The 25,633-nt window shown below is 38.6% G+C and overlaps 1 protein-coding gene across 1 annotated transcript in view; it reads right to left on the reverse strand.

Annotated features, from left to right (window-relative positions):
• UST (uronyl 2-sulfotransferase) overlaps nt 1-25,633 on the reverse strand; it is a 153,789-nt gene that overhangs the window by 104,315 nt on the left and 23,841 nt on the right. The gene's annotated exons all lie outside the window — the stretch shown is intronic.

Consider the following 25,633-nt stretch of genomic DNA (forward strand, 5'->3'; position numbering starts at 1 on the left):
TGGTCCAAAGGCAGGAAGGGGGTTAGGAACTACAACTTGAAAACTAGCAGATTAGCAGAATGATGTTGCCCACAGCTCAAATCAAACCTAAAAGGAAAAACACTGCTATTGCTGAGGTCAGCAGAGTCACACCAGCTTTCACAGAGGAAAGTTTTTCTAGAGGTGCACAGAGAACATTACCACAGCAAAACCTCACTGACCAGTCTGCACTGGAATACAAAGTGACTTATTGCCATTTCTTCCATCATACGTAAAAAGCTGTGTACCCTCAGTTTCCTTTGTGCAAGACTAATATTCTATTGAAATTTTCATTTTTTAACCACAAAAAAAATTTGAAATATTGTTTTTAAAACATTCCACAATGGATTTTTTTCCCTTCCTTTCTTGCCTTTAAAATAACTTTGGTTATTCTTAATTTTTAAAATCATAAATGCAATAAAAACAACCACAACAACAACAACAAAAAAACCCTACAGTCAAAAACCAAAACCAAACCCACACTCAATTCACTCTACATCACTGAACACAATGAAGGAAAAAAGCTGAAGCATGACAAAAATACCTATTTTGCTTTATTACCCAGTGATCTGAACCACAGAAACTTCATTATAATATAATTCAGATTTGATTACCTACAAGTTCCATGCTTTTAACACAATTAAGAGAGAAATCGTCACACTTAAGGAAAGTTTTTGAAAACTTACTGGCAATTCTGCATATGTATTATATATGGATGTACCACTGGAATACAGATATGAAGGGTTTGAATAAGAGGAGGTTCTAAACCAGTGTAGGATATAATATACATCGGATGGCTCCCCTCTTGCAAAGAGAGGAGACTGCCAAAGCCAAAGCTACTCCAAAATCAGAGCCTCTCTGAATTGTGAGCATTTAAAAATGTACAGACAGGTGTTTCATTTAATTGTTTTGTCAATAAACTGCTTTATTAATACCGGGGGAAGGGAGGGGGAAAAATTAACATTTAATCAGGAAACAAAACCAGCCCCACCAGGTACTTTCCTACAGGCAAAGGAAAAGCACATATGCAGCCCTATTGAGACACTGCAGAGAAAACCTAATGACCAAAAAAACAAAAAAAGGCACCATTAAGCAAAACTATTGTAGTTTTATTTTAATTCATTTTGCTAGGTAAACAAAGACTGAGATCTATCTTTGTGGCCTGGCAGCTCTTTACTAAATGGAATTCAAAGACCCATTAACTTTAGTCTGCTTTTCAGATGTTTCTTAAATTCAGCATTCTGGTATCACACAGCAAGTGGGCACAGATTAAATATGGTGTCCTTTTTCTTTTCTCCTCAAAGATTTTTATTTTGCCTTCTGTCAAAAAGTGTGCCAAATATTTTGTAATGGCTTCTATTCTTTTCTTAATTTCCTCAGCAACACTTGCCTTAACAAAATGCAGAGTCAGTTCTATAAATACACACAGGTGTTCCTGAGGGAAAAAAAATCTCTCAAGATGTGTGGTCAAGTAATACCTACAGCTACGTGCAGCTACCACCAAACCTGTTCAAAATTTAAAGGGGCAAGTTGGGATAAGCTCACAGTTCAACAGCTGAACTGCCACCCACTGAAATAACAGACAAACATTGGTCTCTGACTTCATTTCTTAACTGGATAATGTGAGAATAATAATGGACACTGCATCAAATTATTATGGCTGAATACAAAAATGACCAGAGTAGCACAGAAACCAGCAAGTTAGAGAGAAACATCTGACAGTTGTAAATGAGCTTGACTCCACGACATCAGCTAGCATACTTGGGAATCTGCCTGCAGAAGGCTGCAGTAACAACTGTATCTGAGAATTAATAGGGAATGAATGAGCCAAAATACATCTGAAAGAAAATTCTCTGAAAGTAGCTACCAAAACCCAACACTCAATCTGGAAACAGAAAAGTGTTGCTACAATCAGGGGATGAGGACTGGACAGCACTGGAGATATCCAAGAGGAAAGTAGTCAAGTATCTGCCAGGAATGGCCCAGGTGCTTTTGAATAATGCTGCTTTAGAATCAACAGGCAAATTAAACCAAGTCCTATTCCAGCAATATTTCTTTTTAGTGATTATCTCCTTTTTTCTTTTTTCATCAGGTGAACTTCCCTTGAGTGTTGGTCTGGATCCTATTACTCAATATTCTCATTCATTACTTGAAAGATGCATTAAAGAGCACTGGTATCAAATTTGATAACAATACCAAATGAAGGGACGTAAAATCTGCTGAAATTGAGAACAGAAACATACTGATCAGTTAAAGAAATGGTCTGAAAATACAAGATACAATCCAGTAAAAACAAGCATACAAACTTCAATTGGATAAGGGCAACATCTTTGTAAAAGCAGAATGGAAACAAAGTGGAAACTGCAGAAAAGAGCCACGATGGAAGATGAAAATCAGCTCCCTTCCTTTGGATCTCTTTTAGTACTCTGTAAGCTTTTCAGGAAGATCATTTCCAGCTGAATGTACAGAGGATAGTGTCACTAGCTTGGTAAGAAGTATGTTTTAATTGACTGTAATATGAAGAAACTTTTTAAGACTTGGGATTATTCCATTTTCCCCTTTTCCTCCTAAGTGAGAGATAACTGCAAGAATATTTGCAAGCCATTTGACTTCTTCAGAGAAAACTTTTTTCCTCTCTACCATGCAGAATGCATGATGCAGAGGAAGAAACTCTATGGGAGTGATGGTGACAGGGCCACAACACTTTCCCTTTCAGTGCACACATTCTGCCGCACAGGGAACAGCACAGCCAACACAGGAGTCATCCCTCTCCCTGGACTGCAATTCCACAGCTGAACCTTGTCTTTACAAGGCTCCCCTTACCAAAGTAATGACGCTGAGGCTGAGGGATGGACAAAGCAAATAATGATGAAACTTCAATGAGGACCTTTGCCAAGTGCAAGGCCTCTTAGCCTCACTTCACTCTGCCATTCAGGCTACAAACTCCAGGGAATCTGTATCTGACCAGACACCTTCTCAGATGATACCAGTCTCAAGAGTTTCCTCTTACATCAGTGCCAGACATCAGCTCTGCTCTTTCACATGATGTTTTTCCAGAGACAAGGGGTTTACTATTTCAACTTCACCCAACTCGCAAGCTTTATTCCTGTCCGCTGCATTTATGCAGGTATATTTCTCTCTTTTCCCCCTGCACAGTCAATCTTGGCAAACAGCAAGTCAATGAATTTTGGAAAACACCCAGCTGGCAAGTCACCAGTTATTCAAGGAAGACTTTTATTACTATTATTAGTATTATTAAGTACTACACTGCAAATGCTATCCAGAAGGAGTTGTTTGTTGGGCGTTTGGTTTGAAGTTCCTGTCCCTGGAGGCACATTTCCGAGAAGCTGCCTAGGTCTGTGGTCTGACCCCAGCAGCACCTTCCTAGCAGAGAAAAAATGAATACGCTTCACAGAAAATTGGTCACATACATATCTAAAGAATTATTCATATTTTTATTGTGCTAAAGCCAAATGAGTTTTCCTTGCGTGTGCTTTTCACAACATCTGAGTCATATGGTTGCTAAGATTTTGTCACACTTCTTTACAGAGGCAGCTGCATTTAGGATAATGGACCCCCCATACGAGGTAGCCTGCCAAGACCGAGCTGTATGTCTGTTTTTCACCCTCTCCATAGTTCAGGTTCTTTTAGTACATGATTTTAAAAAGTACAAATGAAATTTTTTAAAAGGAGCCTTTTTACAAGTCTGTCTCCTTTTCCTCCTGAACCAGTTCTTTGCGCCACAGGAGAACCACTGTAAAACTCTTCCCTAGACTTATATGCCTCCTGAAAAGCAGGAGCACTCTATGTAAGAAGCAGCTATGCTTGCAGTGCTTTCTTTTCTGAATACAGAATTAAGAATTACAAATTGTTTAATCATTATTAGCTTCCCATCCTCCAAGGTCTTAACAGACATAAAATTAGAAGTAGCATTTCTTGCCAAGTCTGTTAGACGCCTATAACTGCAAAATGGAGCATATAAGTAGGTCAGATAAAGAACATAATGTACTGAAATGAGCTATTTCTTCTTTATGACATATTAGCATAAAATTCTATTAGTCTCTACAAAAAATACTACAGCTTCAGATGGCTTTCGAGACTTCAATATGATTTAACAGAAATATTTTCCATTACTATAAATGCTTTAGCCAATCTGCTCATTTTTCACACTATCCAGCTTCTATTCATGAAGACATTTTACTCCTCTATACCTCAGTCTCAAACAGATGCATTTGAGTGACACAAAAACTCCTCAGTGTCTAGAAGCCACATGTTCAAAGACACGGGGTGAGATTTAGCAAACATAGAGCATTGCACTAGACTTAAACCTGACTTTCTCTTTCAGCACCTTTTCATCTCCTGCAACTGTAAAAGTACAGGATTAACCCCATTCCTGTCATTCCAAACACTTGCGCAATACATAACATCTACTTTAAATTTCAACCTTTACTGAGAAGAGTCATTTGGATACACGGAATAGGTAACTTAAAAGTCAGTATTTCCAGAAGTATTTTCTTCCTCTACAAAGCAGTGCAAGTGTCCAGCACAAACCTTATGATTTCTAGAAATATTACTTTTTCTGCCTTTAGCCTCATCTCTCATGATGTTAAATAAGACTTCTACCCATTTTTGTATGAGTGCATGATTTTTACGATTGATTTGTAAACATTTGGTAGGATGCCCTATGAAAAAAAAGCAACGCATCATTTTGCTCTTCAGAATCTAATGCTGTCTTCGTTACTGAAGCCAAGGACCCACAGCATATAAGCCAGGCTTACCTGTGTCAAAGACACTAGCAGCCCTCATGAGTTTCATCAACTCACGCATATCCAGCAGTAAATGCAAACAGGTACCAACTGAAACAGCAAAACTTTGGCTATTGGTTTTTTGATAAGCATTTTGTATGCTTTCAATTTTCAAAAGTTCAAGTGAAAATCTGTAGAAGACAAGTTTTCAGATTTACTGATTAATTTTTTGTGCCTTAAGCTCTCCAATGACTAAAAGAGCATCCTAAAAGTGTCAGGAATGGCAGGTTCTGCATTAACATGTTTATGTGGAAAAGGTAACTACACTTGTAGCAGTGCCATGCAACCACAGAAGCAGACAGTGTCATCAGCCTCAGTAGAAGTCTTCAAAACAACATTATTTCTCTTGTGCTCTCCACCTGACCCAGACAGATTCGCACTTTATATACACCTACTCCTAACTGAACTGGTGAGGAGCTCAGTTAGGCAACTGAGAGGATCTAAAATGTATTTTGACTCACTGGGATAACTGTTTACTTAGGACTGCTCTTGGATGCTTTGACCACACTCGTGAACTCTGAGTTGCAAACATTCACTACTGGTAACAATTACCTAGGCGTGCTCTTTCCTTTTATATCATTTTCCTGTGTTTTATTTAGCTTAGAGAACCACATCAGGATGTCACCACTAAGATGTGGTGGTTTAATAGATCTCTAACTGCCACTCACCAGACCTCCTGCAGACAATGTTTCTTACAGGAGACACCTTAAAATATATGGAAAACATCTGTGCCATGTAGACTATGACAATACAGTAGCCATTATCTAAATTCAACTTCTCAATGTACACATGAATTAAGGTAATTTTTTTACTACATCTACATATAACTAACTAAATATATATATATATATAAAAGAACCTTTGTTTTGCTTCAGTGGTTAGGAGATTTCTATACAACATTAAATTAGTTGTTTCAGAAGTTGTAACAAAGGTATTCACATTGTCATATGCTACAGACCGGTATAAATTGGATATACTATTGTACTATATTATGTATTATGGTGTAACATTTTTAGGACACGCTTGTCAACCTTCTGTTTAAGAGTAAAACTATTTTCTAATGCCAGAGCTTTATGACAGTGCTTTTTAACTTTTGCTGAAACGCGAGAATTGGTTTCTTGTTCTAATTATATAGCAGTCAGAGTGGTGGTATTCTACATTTCACAGGGTCATTTCAGCAGGAGTATGTAATTTCTACAAATTTCCATTGAGTTTGGCTGAGATGGAGAATAAAGAAATTGCAGCATACTGAAATCAACATTCAGATACACGAAAAATGCAATCCTTTGTCCTTTATTCTGCATTGGATTCTACATTTCTCAGAAAGCTGGCATGAAAAAAGATAGAGTAATCTACCTGGAGAAATCTAATCAAAAGAGTTGTTTATATTGTTTTACATTAAAAAAAAAAAAAAAAAAAAAAAAAAAAAAAAAAAAAAAAAAAGTTTGAAGACTCTCTAGAGCTATTAGCCTCCGGGTTACTGTTCAAAGCTATCTGTCAACAACAATTGTGGTGCTACAAAAGGGTTATTATTAACTACTACTTATATAGTATATCTTTAGAATATTAAACACTAAATATGTTCTTTTTTTTTTATCCCCAAGGATGCAAGAATACAAAAATAAAACTTATACAAATGTTGACACAAGAAGTATCCTCTCCCCTATTACAAAGTTAGAGTTGTGATTTTCTGTGCATTAGAAGCTTAAATACAAACATACACACAATTACAGATCAGTTTACACTTGCAAGTTATGTATTTCCTTCAGCAAAAACATTCTTACAGGGCAAGAACATCCAGATCTCACTCATTAATTTTCTTACGGATTTGTCTTTCTTCACATGAGGTTTCTGTCCCTTTACAGATGAAGTTCTCTAAGTACTTCTGTAATTGGTAACAAGTAATTCTGAAGTTAAATTATTGAGTTCCCCAGGCAACAAGGGACTGCAAAATTGACTTCTCCTAAGTAAACCTCATCTAGGATAGTCTTCATTCAGGAAATGTGTTCACACAAGCACTGCAGAAACAAAATCAAAACTCGTTCCCTGTATTTAAGTGTTCACCGCTCACAGGTTTTGTTTGGTGGGTTGTTTATTTTTTTTTAATCAGTTCTTTGTTGTTCTGGGTTTTTTTTAATCCTTGTGTTTCAAAGCTAGGTACTTAAATAAGGAACCTAGCATCTCCAGACATAGAAACAATGGTCTGCAGTGTAAAAACCATCATGACACACAAACAGCTATGGGGATGGTTCTTACATTACTGACATTAGTTATTAAAGGAGAATTTAACACTTCTCTAAATTATCCTGATTCAAAGATGGAGGTACTTTCTGAAGAATATGGAACTTTAACTTTTGAATGGACTCCTGTGGGAAAGAGATTCTTTTCCAAAAAAAACCCACTCAAAAATCAGTATAATGCCAACACCAAATTTGTTTCAATCTGATCACAACCTACATACCTGAAAAGAGCACATTCAGTGGACTACCCTGACATGGCAATTTGCTACCCTGATATGAACGTGGAATAACCTTTCAGCAAAGTTGCAGCAGCTTGTTCTGGGCTTCTGTGTCTTTTGGCCTGACAATGCTCTAGGCTTAGGGACACGTGTCAGGACTTTTGTGGCATTACGTCCCTCTTTAGACCTCAAAAATTCACCTCAGACTTCCTACCACAAGTAATTTTGTTCCAAGTCTTGACATCCTTATGGATCCTCTATCAGCAGCTCTCATGCTATGGTCAGGCAGTGTCAGCTCCTCAGCTCCCCTAACTCCAAACAAAATACAGCTGTGAAAATAGCTCCTCTCTGCTGCCGCTGCAGCTTCACACAAGCTGTTTAAGAGGTCTCCACTGTTTTCTTCTCGTTTCCCACAGCAGTTCCCACTGTATTACTTTACTGAATAATCAAGAGTCCTCCAGAATTTATTTTCGTCAAGCTCTAAGAAACAATGTAATTCCCCTAGCTGCCTTTTCAAAAATATTACATAATTTTTTAATAAAATTGGAACAAACGGGTAAGAAAAAAGAAGAGCCAGCCCTAGACATATTCCTGATGTGGAAAATAGGCCAGCCTAAATTACTAAATATTAAAAAGCTGAAAATGAGACCTTAAAAAGGTAAAATCTGAGGTAGAAGACTTGACAAAATGCCATGGCACCGGGATTACCAATACTTGTATTTCAGAAGACATCAGTGTACTTACTCAGGCTGAGAAGTGAGTTCACAGCCAAGGCACAAGCAATAAAGTGCTTCAAATAACTTGACTGGGCCCAGAGTTCCTACTCCCATGCCAGGCAGCTTTCCTCCCTTCCTTGCAATCTTCCCTTAAATAAGACAAAACAGTGTCATCACCTCAAGCATCCCTAATGGCAATTTTGTCTTCAGAGTCATGGTTGATGGATTTTGTAAGAGTAATAAAAGTGAAACATTATAAAGTGAGGGATTGCTTTATTACAATAGTTCCTGGAAAGCCTACTGATAGGAACTGATATGTTAAAATAAGGTCTACACCAGCAACACTTGCAGGACTGAGCCTTAAGATTAGCTCCTCTTTGGAGAGAGGATACAGCCTTCTGAAACACTCATGTAGGGCCCAGCACTCACTAACTTCACTATTAACTAAAACACATCAAGTTTCCAACATCCCTAAACATTTACTATTCATTTATTTAAGCCCAAGACTTTATAAACACTTACACTTTCGACTTTTTCGTTGGCATGTAAACAAGCAATGCATTTAGCTCTCAAGAAACCCTGTAGTATATTGCCATTTTAGATCATGGAAACTTAAAGAAAGAGGCATAAATAGAGTGCCATCAGCTGGAACACGCAATTGAGTGAGCACAAATAGGATTTTGCACAGGCAGCTATACGTATATAAAATGATAGAACTTTACAGCAAGACAGAGAATCCTACACATCATCCTGAGTAGAAACCAGGATGCTTGTGTCACTCTTGTTTTCTTTTTAAAACAAATGGCCTGGTACATGAATCACAGCATGAAACCAGTGCACACATACCATCATCTCACCCCCCTCAATAAAACCAAAAAGTCTAGAGTTTAACAGAGGAACTAGGAAGACCAATTTTGTGCTCATATATCCTTTATGGGTTTGGTTTGTTCATCGTTTCTCTCTATCTCACCTGCTATTTTAGAAGCGTGTCTTTATGGAATCATATTCTACTTACAATCCTGACTGGAAGAAAAGCAACTCTGCACTTGATTCATCATGTCATATTAAGCTACTACATTTCTGCTTGGCCTGGGAAGGATGCCAGCAGGCTAAGCATACTCCTGCCACCTTCAGTTAAGGAAAAAATTTCAGGGCCTTATGCTTCTTTCTGCACTCAACAAACCATAGCTTTGATGATATTCTCCCTTTTTATAAGGCAGCTGAATGACAGGATCCATTTTCACCACGTATTCTCATGGCACTTGCTGAACGTTTGGTCAAATTTTAAGTACCATGCCTGAAAGCTACTAGCTAACAGAGGCAAGCCCTTATGAATTCACCAAGAGAAGAAAAAAAAAAAAGAAGCAGAAACATGGGTATCAGCACCTCGTCATTGACATTGCAAAGTGCTAGTCCTATGCTGCATCCTTCTGGGTTACTCAGACCTCATGCAGAGAATGCCAGCCTTGTTCAAGGGATCAACCCATGTCCTCAACCTCTTCCACCATCACTGCTGCATATGGGAGTGCTACCAGCAACAGCAGGAGCAAATTATCCTTTAAGTTAAACATCTACAGAGTCTGAGACAGCGCTCACATCTGCCAATGTCCACAGCTCCCGGGAGTCCCAAGTCTTGGTTTAGACTGCAGAATCATAGAATCATTTTGGTTGGAAAATACCTCTCAGATCATTATGTCTAGCCATTAACTCAGTACTGCCAAGTACACCACTAAACCATGTCCCTATAGGTACAGCATTTACACATCTTCTAAATACTGCCAGGGATGGTGACTCAACCACTCCCCTAGGCACCCTGTTCCAATGTTACCATTTCAGTGGAGAAATTTTTTCTAATATCCAACTTAAACCTCCCCTGGCACAATTTAAGGCCACTTCTTCTTGTCCTATTGCTTGTTACTTAGAAGAGATGTACCCCCAGCTTGCTACAACTTTCTTTCAGGTGAAAGAGTTGGGTCACCAACTAGGGTCACCTAGCTAAATAATGCCAGTTTCCTTAGATGCTCCTCATAGGGCTTTTTCTCTAGACTTTTCACCAGATCTGTTCATCTTCTCTGGATGTGTAATTTGGACACATTTAAATGTAAACACAATCAGAGTTACTGAGGAAGCCAACAGGAAAAAAAAAGGCAGTGCATATCATTGCCAAGAAACGTGGAGTAAAAGATTACAGCACCAGGTGGATCCCTTTCCTATTTTAGCACAAGTCAACTAGAAGACAAATATTAAGATGAACAGTAGCTAAAAAGCTTTTGCACTTCCATAGTTGTTTCTCCAAGATTCAACAGAGCTGAGTCTATTCACTGGCTAACACTGGGGCTCAGGCAGATTATGCACCAGAAGCAAATAGGTTCATTACATTAGATAATGGTTCTCTAGCCACAAATGACAAAAAAAAACAAAAACAAAAACAAAAACAAAACAAAACAAAACCCAAAAACAACACCCATAACCCAGAAAGAGAAAACTAATGAAAATCACTATTTACCTAGATACTTATTCCTGATGCTGTTTCTCAGCTGTTCCGCAGAATGGATAGTCAAATCATCAAAACCCAAATGAGCATTCAGAATAGTATCTGCTGGAAGACAGCGCTGAAATCATGGGAAACTTCCAGCTACTTAAGTTTTGGTTACACAGAGTAGTTTCTGCTCTGAAGGAAAGAGGGATTTCCTGCAGAAACCTGACCTATTACAAGGTAGACTTCTCTGGCACTACTTTTTGCACAATATCCTGAAAATATTAACACAAAAATACCAGGCAATCAAGGCACCCTTTCCAAAGCATGCATACATCTGTAAGTGCACAGCACAAATAAAAGACAATTCTGAAGTTTCAAGAATTTTTTACGCGTTTGTATTTACTTTATACTACATTGCTAGTCAGCAGTGACTTCACCCAGACGAAACAGGACAGCAATGTATGTTAGTAGTAGTAAGGGAAGGCTGGGAAATGTGATTTCATAGTACAACTAAAATTTGGGAACAATTTAGTCACTCCAAGATCACAAAGGGGAGAGTAGTTTTACTCTTCCCAGCTGCTGAGCAATATCCTGGATGAACCACGGTTTCTGTTAAAACGATCACAGAGAAGCAGGCATTTTACAATCTCAAAAATTACTTTCAGTACAGAAGTGAAGGCAGTTCACACTTTTCAGGAAACTCATAAAGGCAGTACAAAAATACCAGAAACTCAGTTATGTCGTCTTCAGTGATTAGAAGTTTTTTCGTTGTTATAAATCGAAGAGTATCTTCCATTTAACATCTAACATAACACTGCTTTTACACAGTTAAAATTACAGTCTTTTTTACTTCCTTGCAAATCTGGCACACGGTCTGCTTTTTACCTTACTTCCATGCTTAGTATGCCATTTAGGACCCAGAACATTATGCAATTTTGGCATTTTAATTATCTTCCTGCAAGTATGACAGTTCCATTTTTTTTTTCTACAACTGACCTGTTATTTACTGTCAAGCTATTATTTCTACATTATTCTGAAGTGTTTCTCTGCCCTTTCTGGTATCCTTACAGTATCTTTACTTCAGAATCATCTATAAATATAACCAAAATGTTACATCTCCCCCTTCTAAGAACTAAAACAGATATTGCTCAAAACCACGGTACTGATCCTTAATAGACATCTGCCTTATCATGTACGTATGTCATAATAGCTGGAGCACCATAGTATATGAAAAATATTATACTCATTGTTAGGATTCTCATCAATAAAGAACATCTCCTGATGGAGACTGAGGGTTAAACACAGTAATGAAAACTTACTTCTATAAAACACTACCAGTTTTCTGATTGTAATAGGGGTATTGCATTCTAGCACACTCTCAAACACAACCACACCCAGCAACCAGACCCTATTTCAAACTATCATTGCCCTCAGCTTGCCAAGTGACCATCACAACCAACACATGATCACCCCTTTGCCTTCTCCAAACCTGCCCTGAGCTGCACCTGGGCGCACACACGGCACCTGCATCACTGAGCTGCCAGTGCCACTCTGCAGCCCTGGTGACACCCTGGCAGCAGCCTCCAGGCACCCAGCCCAGTCACAGTGACCAGACCGGGAGGGCACCTCAGTGCCTCTCACTTTCCTTTCTTGAGCAGCACCAAGAAGTGCCACATCTCACACTGCATGAGCAGCTTTCACCTCAACCTCTGAGTGCCAAACAGTTGCATCAAGTCCATGGTTCCCAGCACACAGCATTCATCCTCTGTGGCTTCTCCACACATTGTGTAAAGCACATGAACAGTAATGTTTTTATGGCTGATAGCAAACTGTGGGACACTACAAGCAAAATTGTTTTTAAACTTGAATTAACGACCAAATCAGCAAATGCACCTTTGGACAGTCCAAAGCTACAGTGTGCTATATATGAAATCATTCACTGAGATACAGTTCTTGACTGTATTTTCATTTCTAACAGCCCTGAGTTGAAACAACGCATTTTGACAGTAGGAATCCCGATAAGCTGCTTTCTTCAGAGACTCGTGTTTGTCTTGAAGTGTGAAGGCAACACAGGGATTACAAGCTGCTTTAAGATTTTCTTTTTTCCCCTCTTTGCTTCCACATAAACCGAAACCTGTTTGCTCTCTCTTCCTACTGCTGCTTCTAGAAAAACTCGAATTCACACTTCCATTTAAACTCCAGCCTTCACTTTAGCAGAAATCCCTACGCTGCAATATACTCTAAAAAATAATACTTCTTGACTGAGAAGGGCATCCTGTGCCATATAGTGGGAGAGTTGTGCTACTGCTGCTGCTGCGCTTCTTCTCAAACAGCTCTTGATTCAGTCATTCATCTGATCAGCAACAACAGGGAAAAATAGCACAGAGAGAGAGAACATTCAAAGCCAAAGTTGAATAACCCAAATTTGAATAACCCACTACTACTCAATGGCATTTGAGATTTTGCCAAATAAAACAGAAGCCCTGCTAACTTGATTTCTCGCTATACTCCATCCTCCAGTTACATTTCTAGGGAACATTTCAACTGTGACCATTTTGCACCTTCTTCAATTGCTAGGAACGCTGTTTTAATGAAATACCAATAAAGAAAAGCCCCAAACCACAACTCCAACCAGGCAATATCTAAGACTGACAGCCTTCTGCTGCAATACAAACCAAACCTAAACCTCCAAACAGCCTCTTGCTGCACATCACGGCAAGTGGGCATCAATTCATCCTTACAGTCCCATAAACACTTCACCTGCCTCTCTATTTCACACAAGAAGGGAAGTCACCAGCTGAGCTGTCATGCTCTCCTCCAAAGAGCCTGCAAGAGCCAAACTCCATGGAGCCCTGGCTGGCAGTCCCACAGCATCATTTTGAAAGCCTGGCCACGAGGGACCCTTGAGCAAGGCTACCATGGAAAACAAGGTTCCCCATGCTCACAGACACCCTGCAGGAATCTCTGTCTCATACAGAGGCACCATGGTCCTATAATAACTCTCAGACCTGTTGCCACCCTGTGTTTCCAGCAGCCACAGTAGCAATTAAACTGAGGACGATCCTTCAGGACCAGCCAAGGTGCAGCTGCATCAGGAAGCATGCAATCCATGCACACAATGGATGCCAGGGTTATGGAACAGTCAATAAAACAATCTTCTGACAACACAAGGCAGACAAACATCCTGCCTGAACTACAGCCTGGTGTCACTTGTGCACCTAAAGCTTCCAGAAAACTGACAGAAACATCTTCCTTTCCAGGTCCAGAAGACAGGGAACACTCAGTTTGCAATCACCTACAAAACCAACAAAACCAAGCTGCCCACCAGCACACCCTACCAGAGATGCAAGAACAAATGTCAGCCTCCAGTGGAGCTTGGAGGTGCCAGCAGGAGGCTTTCCTCTCCCACCCTCCTGCTCTGCCTCTTTTGGGACTGGTCTCACACTGAGAATTGAGGGCAGCCTGGTTCTCTGCATCACTGATGCAAGAGTCCTGCAATTGTTCTCCAGCTTCTCTACTGGTTTTACTTCCTTGGTCCTTGGCAGGAGTTCTGACGGCATATCAGACTGCCCAGTGACTGCCTGGGTGGGCACAGGAGATCTCCTGCTCTGGTGATCTTCCCAGCTTGACAACAGAACAACTAATTTTGAAGAGTGACTACTCTTCATGAAAACAGTGAGGGAAACATCACCAATATTTCAACTATTGTGCGTCTGCAGCTTCACATGGCATTACTACAAATAAACACTCACTTTTACTCACCTACAGCTAAACGATTATTTTCATAATGCCAATACCATTGCTGGCATCAAACAATGTTAAAAAAAAAGGTCAAAGTGAATTTTTATATATGACATTATTTTCTGCAATCTAAAGACAGCACTGAACATTTTCCTTCTGAAATCTCAAATTTATTGGGACTTCTAAAAACAAAACACCTATTTTGAAACTAATTCTGAAGCTAGACATGGAAATTAGAGCTGGAAACATAACCTGGTTTTTGACTAAGCAGAAGAAAAGGAAAGCAAGACAATACAAACAGAATCTTGATACTCTGCTACACAGATAGTTTTCTGGACACCAGAAAACACAATTATACAAGAAATAAGTAAATTAAGACTTAAAAACTCATCTTTTCACTGAACTAAAAATTATCCTTTTTTGTGCTTAATTGAATGTTCTCCAAACAAGACATCTGAATTCAATTAACAGAAGTTTTGGTTTAGGGTTGCTTTTTTTTTATTTTAGTGGCTTCGTTTTGTTATTTTAAGTACTGAAAATTTAACTATGTGAACTCATCATTGTTGAATGTCAGAATCACGGGACGTTAAAAGCATAATCCAAGTTTTGAGTAAGTCCTTACGAAAAGTTGTGCACAAAATAAGAGTGGAATGTGATCACATGGATACAGTACAATGAGATATAAGAGTCATGCTGTTACTATTTAATATATTCTGAATTTAGGTAATTGTTTATCCTCAGTCTTGAACATACAGATGATGTGTTAATTTGTTCTCAATTTAATGACTTTACTTCAGAAGATAGATTAAGGTTCGTTTTGTCCTTGCTAATATAAAGGCCACTCAAGTAAATCTATAGGCCTGAAAAATGCATGTAATTAGGAGCTCTTTTTTGCCTAATATTTCCAGATATTGACACGAGGATATTGATACACAAAGTTCTGATGCAAAACCACAGAAATAGTCTGAAGTTTCTTTCTAATGTCACTCATGACAATTTGGGTTTCTCTGTAAACCCAGCTCTTGTGTCAACTTTCCAATTTTTATTTGATGTCTCACAGGCAATTTACAGGCTGGAGTTGACTTACAGGAAGCTTCCTTTAAAGGGTGTGGATTTTAGCTGCTGGTGCACTCAAGTCATTCAATACAAAGAGACCTTCATGATCAGGTAGTCCAACTGTGATAAAATATCAATTTCAGACATTTTCTACAACGAATTTTTTAACATATCACAACAGACTTTTAAGGGGTGCTACCCCGGATGACACTTGCTATGTAACATTCTACATCATGACATCCTTCCTCTTCCAGAGGCTGTACTCACAGAGATGTCTCAGGTTGTTGTGCCTTGCACAGGAGCATAGGAGCCTATTTTTTTAAAAAAATAAAATTACCATTCTCCTTTCTAATATCTGACAAAAACATACCAAAAGATTTTTTTACACCAGAGATATATGCTTTCCCAGAAGCATTTGTTGACAAATAAGAGCTGAGACAGAGGTACAGATCTCAAGAAGAAGATGAAAGAAAGAAGCCTTCCAGCACTGTCTACGTAAATACTTTCCTTTGCACAGCCTGAGCCCATTAGCTTATTTTGTTATCTCTACACTGTCCAACAGAAGCAACTAAATCCCACCTCCCTGGTGGTATCCCATTATTTAAATGCAGGCATTTATGCTTTTATTTCCTCCAGCTTTTTCTTGCAAATTTTCTTGGGCAAATAAAGTGGTCATCCTATTGGATCTCCAGCTTTATGGAAATAAAAGGCTGGGTTACAAGAGTGAGAATTTGCATTTTTTGATCTGTGACTGCTCTGTAAATACCTCACAAAGTGCAAAACAAAATACTCAGATACAACAATATCACAATATCTAACAGCCATGGCAAACCAACCCTAATTTTAAAGGAATTTTTCTCTAAAGTCACAAATATCAATTTCACAGGTTCAAAATCTGAGAAACTAGTTCATGCTTACTGTAACCAGAGCACACATACTCAAACAAGATGATCAAGCACTAGAGAACATCATTAACTTCCATATCAAGCTGGGAAGAAACACTGTACCATTTCTTTTGGGGTGTTTTTGTAAGAAATAACTCTGGGAAAATAATTTCTCTGCCTTGTTACATGCAGTTTCAAATGGTAAAACATTCTGTTCCAAAGTGTTACCTCTCACATCTGACTTGTAAACAAGTATGCTGTTTTTCCAAAACCACTCTATATATAGAAAATTGGCTTGTTTGGTGACCCCAAGCTAAAGCAATACAGCCTCTCTAGGCAGATTACCAGCTGACACTGGTACTGCAAGACATGCATGTTAATCCTGAAGCATGAAACCCTGGAATTAACTGCAATACTGAGGAAGAGAAGCTGTGATCGTTTAGTTGTGACAGAAGGCTACTTTCCTACTTCTCTCGATATCTTAAGACTAAGGAATATAGAAGGAAAGAACCATCACTCAGTGATTTTAGTCCTGTTGTTCAAAACACTAAGAACAGAGGTATAAAAGACTCAGCTACCATAACGAGGAAAGACTGACTGCCATCCATCTGAAGAGAGCTCAAGTATTGGTGAGGCCAATTCAGAAACAGGACACTAACTCTGACATTGGTATTTAGCACTGGTTTAGATTTGGATGGAAATATGCGATGCTTTGAGGAGGTATATGTTATTAAACTGGACATTTGCTCTTAAACCACAAGAATTCACACACTTTGCTTTTGGATTTTCAGCTCTCCTTTCTCAGGAGCTCAACCTCCCAATTCAAAGCAATGCTAACTCTCTTGCTGTTTTCTACGAGAAGCTCAAGACAGAGAGCCAAGAAAAGCAGAAGCAAAGCTTGGCCATAGCATGTAGAAGAATTTCCCAGGAGCAGCCGTGATTGTTTCACTGTTGGCTTTGCCCCACTGCTGGGACAGTCCCACTCCACTGCTCCTGTCAGCTGCAAGACCTGGCTGGCTGGTGCGACCAAAGGCAACCCCCACTTGCTGGCTGCGCTCTGCGGCACCTCTGCCAGCCTCCCTGGCTCTTCCTGCCTCCTCCCCAGCCCTCCTCCTCTCTCTGCCCTTATCTGCAAAGCCCAACTCAGCTCTACCAGCTTCAGGCTCAGTGAATCACCATCCCTTGCCCACATTTCACCCCAGAGATGTTGCACCTGCAATATTTCTTCCTCCCTTGCAGTCAAAACGGATAAATCTTGCCAAAAAAAAAAAAAAAAAAAAAAAACCAAACCCAAAACAGATAGGAAACCATTCTCACTAAAAAAAAAACTCCCTCAGTGAATACTTGCACAGCTTTTTCAGAGCTCTCTTGAGGAATGGATGTCTTCCATGACATCCCTGTAGATCTTATGGTAACAATGTCTGCCAGAGCCCAGGAGCTCTGCTCTGACTCCCACACAAGCTATTTCTTTAAGGCTGTTTTATGAAAGCTATTATCCACAATTGTTCGTAATACCAAATCCCACAGCACCCTTATTTTTGTAAAGGGATAAGTACCCAGCTCAAGCACACCAAGTACAAATAATCCTTGGGCAAAATATGTAGAATGAGGAAACAAGGCCAAAAACACTGCATCAAGTTGAGATTCTTTCCTGAAATCAGACTTCTCTCCCCTTCCAAAGGCCAGAAAAAGTTATTCCCATATCATAGTAATTTAAAACATTTTAGGAAATTTTAGCTCCAAATTGCCACCCTGCCCTCTCACCTGCAGTCTTTCAAAGCATTTTAGAGTACCCCTCCTTTCAGGAGAGCTGCCATTTCTGAAGGCAACAGCAAGGCCATTGATCCTTCTGAAACATCTTAAGACTAAATATTATTACAGTCAGATTTCTTTCAAAACTGAAGAGCCACAATGAGGTTGCATTAAAATGACTGATTTTGGAGTGCTGAGTATTGTAACTCTAGCATTTGCCAGAACATTTGCATTTTATTTTTTAGAAAATATGTATCTTTGAGTCCTTGCCACAAGAAATGTTTTTGTCCTGCATTTTTGATAACCTCCCAGAACATTTTCTCCTCCCTTAATTAAGAAATGTGGGGGTTTTTTTCCATAGCTTCTACACAAACAGGATATGAAAGCCAAAATGTTTCTTGTAACTTTTTACAAAGAACATGCTACTCATAATGACCTCGTTACAGACAAATTCTCCACAACAGATTTTTCTTGTCACATATCTTATGATTGTCCCCAGTTCTCCACATAATCTCATTATCATTGCTATTTCCAATTCAAATTTATCTGACTGCAGCTTCCAGCTATTGCTTCCTGTTATTACTTTCTCACATACTGCAATTTTCTTGGAATTTTCTCCCTGCAAAAGTACTTGAACAACGTGAGCCAGTTATGTCCCAGCCTTCTTTATGCCAAATCAATACTGAGTGTCACACTGCAAGGTATTTTTTCCAGCCTTCAAATAATTTTTATACTTTTTTCTCCACCTCTCACCACTCTTTTCAATTTGTTTACCCTCCTAAAAACGTAACTTTCAATACTGCACTATGCGCAGAGGTCAGTGTCATTTCATGTTGAGAGGTATCTCATATGTATTAGGAGAAAAGCATTTCTCTGTTAGCACAGCATCAGTCTGAGGGGCCTGGTGATGTACAGGAAAAAGGCAGTTACATATAACACACGCTTAAACTTGAATATTGACCTACCCAATTGTGTAATTTTATGTATTGAAGTATTTGCAAGTATTCTAAATCTAAATGGCACAAACATACTAGTGAAATAGTGACTCCTGCTTAAGCCAAAATTTTTAACCAGGTATTTAAATATATAAAACACCAATCTATGTCTGCAAGACTGAGATGATTCTTTAGATTTAAACAACCAAATCAACTGTACTCCTTAAATGGCTTAACTTGACATCAGCAACAGTATCCAAGTAGCAGCCAAGAAAAGCTTAACAGGACCATGCTGTTTATTAGTCTATAAGTATTACTTGTCCAGCTAATTTTCAGGATTAGTCTTCAAATATTCTGCCTTTGATTTATGGATTGGGACTAATTTCCTTTCGGTTATAGATAAAACACTTAATATCAAATATTTTAGTGAAATACATTGTGAATATTTAGGGAAATATGTCTCCACGTATCAAGTTAATAATAGCTATAATTTAAAACTGTTATTTTGTCAATAGCCATACTGACATGTCAGGCACTGCCATTAAGTATTATTGAAGTAAAACAGAACATCTACATTCAAAAAAATTAAGTCCATAGTAGCAGAAGTGAAAACTTCATTAAAATGACTTTTAATGAAATCTTATCTTTGGTCATCATACAGGCATCATCTTTTATATGAAAAAAATCTGTTTTACAGAAAAAACTGCATATTTCTTCTTCAAACGCAGATGTATTTCCACAGAACTTATCTTCATGTCTTACGGAAAGCCTTCTTTTCTTATGGAGGAAATATTTGACCGGATATAGCCAAAAAGGATACATTATCTTAAACACCACTTTATTTGTTGTGTTTAATTATTTTATCATTCTGCAGATTTATTTCCTCCCCTCTTCCTTCCTCCCCATATTTACATTTCAGCCATCAACCTCATTAAAAAGAAACCGGAAAGTCCTTGACTTATTCTAAGCACTACTTAGCACAACTAAAACATCAGTGTGTTATCAACACTATTCTCATACTCAATCAAAAAACACATCACTATACCAACTACCAGGAAAAAAATTAACTCTATCCCAGCCCAAACCAGGAGAGCCAAATAGTAGTAGCCATGAGACAACCACCATTGCAGTCCTCAGGGTAAGTCTGCCAGTGTGAGCAAAACCACTGGTGTAAACAAAGACTGCACACAGGATGTGGGAAAGGAAAGAAGGCATCACACTTTCTGAGAGGACTTGCCACAATGGCAAGTGTCACATTCTCTGCAGCTTGGTCTCCTAGCATCTCCTCTTCCATGTGTGTGGCTCTATCCTGCAACAGCCAATTCAACCACTTCTTCCCCCTCTCCGGAGTACAAGAGTGACAGCATTTTTATTGAAATAGGTATTCCCTAAATAAAGGATTCAAATTTTTATTCTTGCTGGGAAACATTAACTGAAGTAGTATCTTTCACTATTAGACAGTCCCTATGATGTAGGCAAATTATTTGAATCTGCAGTAAGACCTTCAGGCAGAGCCTATGGACTCCAGCAAGCAGCACATTTTATTACCTCTTTGTTGCTATTGTAACTCTCTTACTTAATCCTCTAACTATGAAAAACCCAACATGTGTCTCTCATATTTTTGTCTATCTTCAGGGCCCTTTGACCTACTTCATAAGCAATTGCAACCAGCACACTAATAGCAGAAGAGCTTTCTGCTGGCTTCACACAGTAGTCATTTTCTAGAGAACCACCAGTAAAGGAAACTGCACTCAGAAGTCCCCCCATTTTCTGCCACACAAAACCAGAAAAACTAATAACAAAGAAATAGTAAATTGCAAAGAGTAAAAATCTTGTTTCAAGAGTGGAGGCCTTCAACTGTTTGACAGAACCATCAGCTCTGATCCAGATTTGCTGCTGTTTAAATCCTTCTCACCACATACAAGTAGGCAAGAGAAGCACGTAAGTGGGCAAAAGCCAAAGTTGCATGTGCTCAAACACTTTAAGGACTGCTACAACAACGACTAAATCTACTGTACTCTCTACCTACTGGAGTACAAAATTCTCTGCATCAGATAAGACACTGCCAGCTGGTCTAATTCCCTGTTCAGAATGAAAGCAAGAGCAGCTGATGGGACAAACTTGCAGCTCAGTTTCAGTAGTACTGAGCAGACTGCTCACATCTTTCAAAACAATTAATGCACTTCCCACCACCTAGACAACATTTTTGTCATTTAACAGATAAAAACAACTGCTGTAAGAAAGCAAACCAAATATGCTCAAGGCATTTTAGAAAGTTTTCTAACAGCAGATGTTATTTTCCAAGCAGCAAATTGCCATGTTATCATTGCTTAATTCAACAGGCGGAACAAGAGCTCATACAGTCATTCCAGGGCTACAGCCTAATTAGGGTGATTTAGGCCAATCTTGCACAAAACACACTTGCAAGTTTCTTTACCAAGGGTTTCTTGTCCCAGAATGAAACTCATCCTAGTTCTCCGTCTACCTCTAAATTCAGGGACAAACACTTCCTATTTTCAGCACATGAAAACACCAGAAAGCTTTCCTTTGCAATAAGTACTCAGGTACTTAGGCAACCTTGGAAAACTCCAAGAGGGAAAACAGACCACCCACATGTTAAAGTTCTACACAAACTTTCTCTTGCAGATGTGCAGTCCTTTTCTATAACATATCAGATCTCATGGGTTTTATGAGATAGAAACATTGATCCTCATCATGCACAGTTCATTTGATTCAGCAGACATACAAAAATAGGAGGAGACAGAGGTCAGTGGTTAGAAGTATGTCACATTTTTTAAAGATGAAAAGAAAGATACTTTGATATTTCACATAAATGACTCCATATGTTTCTCTGAAAGTCTTCTGAAGACAACCAATAATATCTAGAGTCAGATGCATTGTATTTCATACATGGAAAGATGAGCAGTTTACAGTTAACACACTAATATTTTACTAGTGGTATTTATTCATAAACGAAATCAACAAATTCAGAGATCTTACAGCAACTGTTGAAATGGCTTCATACCAAGCAGACTTTTCAGTACAGTAAGGCAAAAAGCATTTCAATCCTTTTTCAAAATCCAAACAATATACAAAGAAACCACCACGCGAGATAAGTATTGCTAACATTTAGTTCAGGTATCCTACTCTTTACCATCATCTTCTAAGATTGTGGTAACTAACAAAACTAACCTTTCTTTAATGAGGTTTATAAAAAATATCACTTCAATATTTAAAAATAAATTAGAAAAAAAATTAAATACTTGTAGTTCAGTGATGTACTAGATTTAATTTTAAAAAATTGATTTTTTTCATGTTTCTGTTTAAGAAAGAAATAACTAATGGCTTAACAAATCTTTCAAGATCCAGTCAGAGCGATCACCCATGCATGAATGTCATCCTTTGAACTCCAATTTGGTCTCCCTGTGAGCTCTGCCAGGGTTGTGGAAGGAATGTACTGGGCACAAAAGCCGCCACAGAGCATCTTCAGGTATAGGGCAGAAAATACACATGAAACAAAGAGGAAAAGCAATGACAGCACTTACCTAGTTCAAATCAGTAATCATAAGTGTTCTCTGCTGTCATCCATCTCAGACTTACACAATTCCCATTTGTGTGCTCATATATTACAAATACATTTGCAGTAATAAATAACTGAAATAGCAAATTCAAAGGGAGGAACTTGTTTGATCTTAGTCTGACACTCAAAGGAATACAAAATTGTTACAGTTTCATGTATTTACTGTAAATCAATACGAAACTGAAACACGATAGAATTTGGCTCTCTGCTCTGAACTTAATCATTTCTACCCAAGAAAGAGAGAAAAGAAGTTTGTAATTGTGTAAGAACCAAAAGTTGCACCACCTTAGTTTGGACATGCTGCAGTCTATAATCAAAATGACATAATTTTGGTAATTACTTTGGAACAAAGGTTAGGACAGCCATAATGATGCTCCCTTGTGACACAAAGCTGGAAGGAACTGTCATCAGAGGTGGATTACAACTTGATCTATGGAGAGCTGTGGTAATGCTGAGGATTAGAATAACGAAAATGAGATGCAACTAACTACAAAACTTCACACTGAGAAATCCTCCCTAACAGGACATGAGCTTTCCACCTGGGAACAATGGACTCATCAACAACTCCATATCTAGAAGATAATGAACACTAAAAAAGCAAACAGGAACACAGTGTGCCTCAGGAAAGTTATATCCAGTGGAAAAAGGAAGAAGTAATACCACTTAAGGCTTGTATGAGATAATATATAAAGTACTGTGTAACATTACTGTCCATTTTTCCAGAAAGTAATTCACCCTGTAATGGGTGCAAGAGGTGTTACCAGGACCATCAGAGGAAAGGAGGAAGACTTGCCAGAAACTAGAAGCATTGTTTTGGGTTTTTTTAATGAGAAAGCCTGTAAAAGCTAATGTAGCTCTCTTAGAAACAAGAGTTATTTTACAAAAAGACTGTGGCACAAAACCAAGGATAAATAAAGACATCAGAAGAAAAAGTTTCAGTTGGGTATGAGAAAAATTTTCTAAACATCAGAACAGTGTTGTTTGGTAACAAATTTTCAGTAAGAATGCATTAGTAAACAAACCTACCTAGTTTAAAAAGTTATTAAATTGATTATAGGAGATAACTGCTTTCAGTAGCAAGGAATTGGATTGTAGGGTTTTACCTTCCTGTATTCCTAGCTTTGATTTCGGTATGACATCCTTCTCATCTCTAGCTCTATTCAAGAAAAAGATTAAAATAGCCTTCTACAATTTTGTCCTTGCAGTTTGACAGCTGGACAACCTACTTGATATTTTTTTTTCTGCAGTAACATGTCTCCATAAAAGCATCCTCAAACAGAGCATTTAGGAACAAGTCTATAATCTTTATTTCACAGAATGTGCTGAGTTGGAAGGCATCCATCAGCATCATGGCCTGCACATCCTCCATCCCCAAGAATCACACCCTCTGCCTGAAAGCATTGTCTGAATGCTTCTTGAACTCTGTCAGGCTGGTGCTGTGACCTCTTCCCTGGGGAGCCTGTTCCAGTGCCCAAACACCTCCTGGGCCAAGAGCCTTTTCCTGATACCTCAAATTTAACCCCCTCAACTCAGCCTCAGGCCATTTATTTGGAGCCACAGAAGAAATATCAGTGTCTGTCCCTCCTTTTCCCCTCAAAAGGAAGATGCAGACTTCAATGAGGTCTCCCCTCAGTCTCCTCCAGGCTGAGGAGATCAAGTGACCTCAGCCACTCCTACCCTGTGACTTCCCCTCAAGTCACCTGGCTATTTGCATTGCCTTCCTCTGGATGCTCTTTAACAGCTTAATATCTTCTTATAATGTAGTGATGTGTTTATGGATCATGAGTATTCTTAGAAGAAAACAAGGGCAGAGATTTCAGCTGCTGGGCTACACCCACCTCCTCCAACTCCCTCCACAATCTCATGCTGTCGTTCAGGTAACATCAGGAGTTAAAAGACCTGCCCCCAAAGTTTCACTACTATTACTGTTGCCACTTGTGTTCACAGCTTATTGCTCCACCTATACCTAAACACAGCAGGGACTCAACACAAGACCATCACACACACAAACTCAGTCCTTCACTTTACAGCTCAATCAACACGGAAGCATCAATTGGTACAAAATGCACCCAAGAGCCACAGCTGCCTCAGAGCTACAGACATTAATCTCCATTTCAATAAAACCTACTTACAAAATATTTATCAACAAGTTTCTCTTTAACTTGTTCTCTTTCCATTATTTTCAATTTGTAAATAATGCATGGTGATCAGCAATTAAGAAAAAAAATTGAAAAAAAGTCACTTGTATCAAGAAAACATTACAAGCTTGCAGACTTCTGATGAACAGTGGCTTCCATACTTGCTGATGGCCACCATCTCCACAAGAAGGGTGGAAGGTCTCTTCTAACATAGCATCTTGTTTATGTCATTGAAAATACCAGTCAAATTTGGCATTGGTTCAGCATTAGATTTTTTCTTTTGCTTATTTCTAACTTTCTACTCCTGACAACACAAGAGCTAATAAACAGAAAAAAACCAACCCTCATGTTTCCATCAAATTACACCACACCATCTTGAAGCTTCAGTTGAATTTTAAAATTCAAGTATAAGAAGACAAAGTCAACAACTTCTGAACAAGGCAGGTTTGCTGATATGTGCTATTAAAAGCTGCTTATTTCAGTCCAATTGAGGCAACGCCAAAAGAGTAGGTTTGATTGTTCGGAGCCTTTCCAGTAATTACAGATCCAGAAGCACCACAGTGTGGCTTAGTATTCAAAAACAAACAGCTTCGCCCATATGCTTATCGAAAGGGAAAATAAAGGTAAGTTATTTTAAGCGTCATACCAAATATATGCAGTAGTAGAGGTATATATAAAATGTGGGTTCTCTCCCCCATCCCAAGCCTCTAATCGTGCTTTCCTCCACTGAACTGTTGCCACAAAAATTCCTAAAATGTCAACAGCTGTAACATACGGGAAAAAAAAAATTGAAACAAAACATCTTAACCACAATATTGCAAAAGTTTCTCCTGTCTGGGCAAATGCACACTACAGAACACTACTTTCACTTTTAGCTTATGCTACAAATGCTTCCATAAAACTACTGTTTGATGCACATATTTTCAATGCTTCCATATAATGCACTAAAGCATTGAAAATAATTTAACACTAATGCACTAAAAATATCTGACATCTGCAAAGTTCAAAAGACAAAGACAGCCCTCCAAGAGAACTTGGTAGTACTCAAATCAAGAAGTTTGCTGTAATCAG

The sequence above is a fragment of the Zosterops lateralis genome, assembly GCF_965231275.1.
Source record: "Zosterops lateralis genome assembly, chromosome: 3".
Taxonomy (NCBI): domain Eukaryota; kingdom Metazoa; phylum Chordata; class Aves; order Passeriformes; family Zosteropidae; genus Zosterops; species Zosterops lateralis.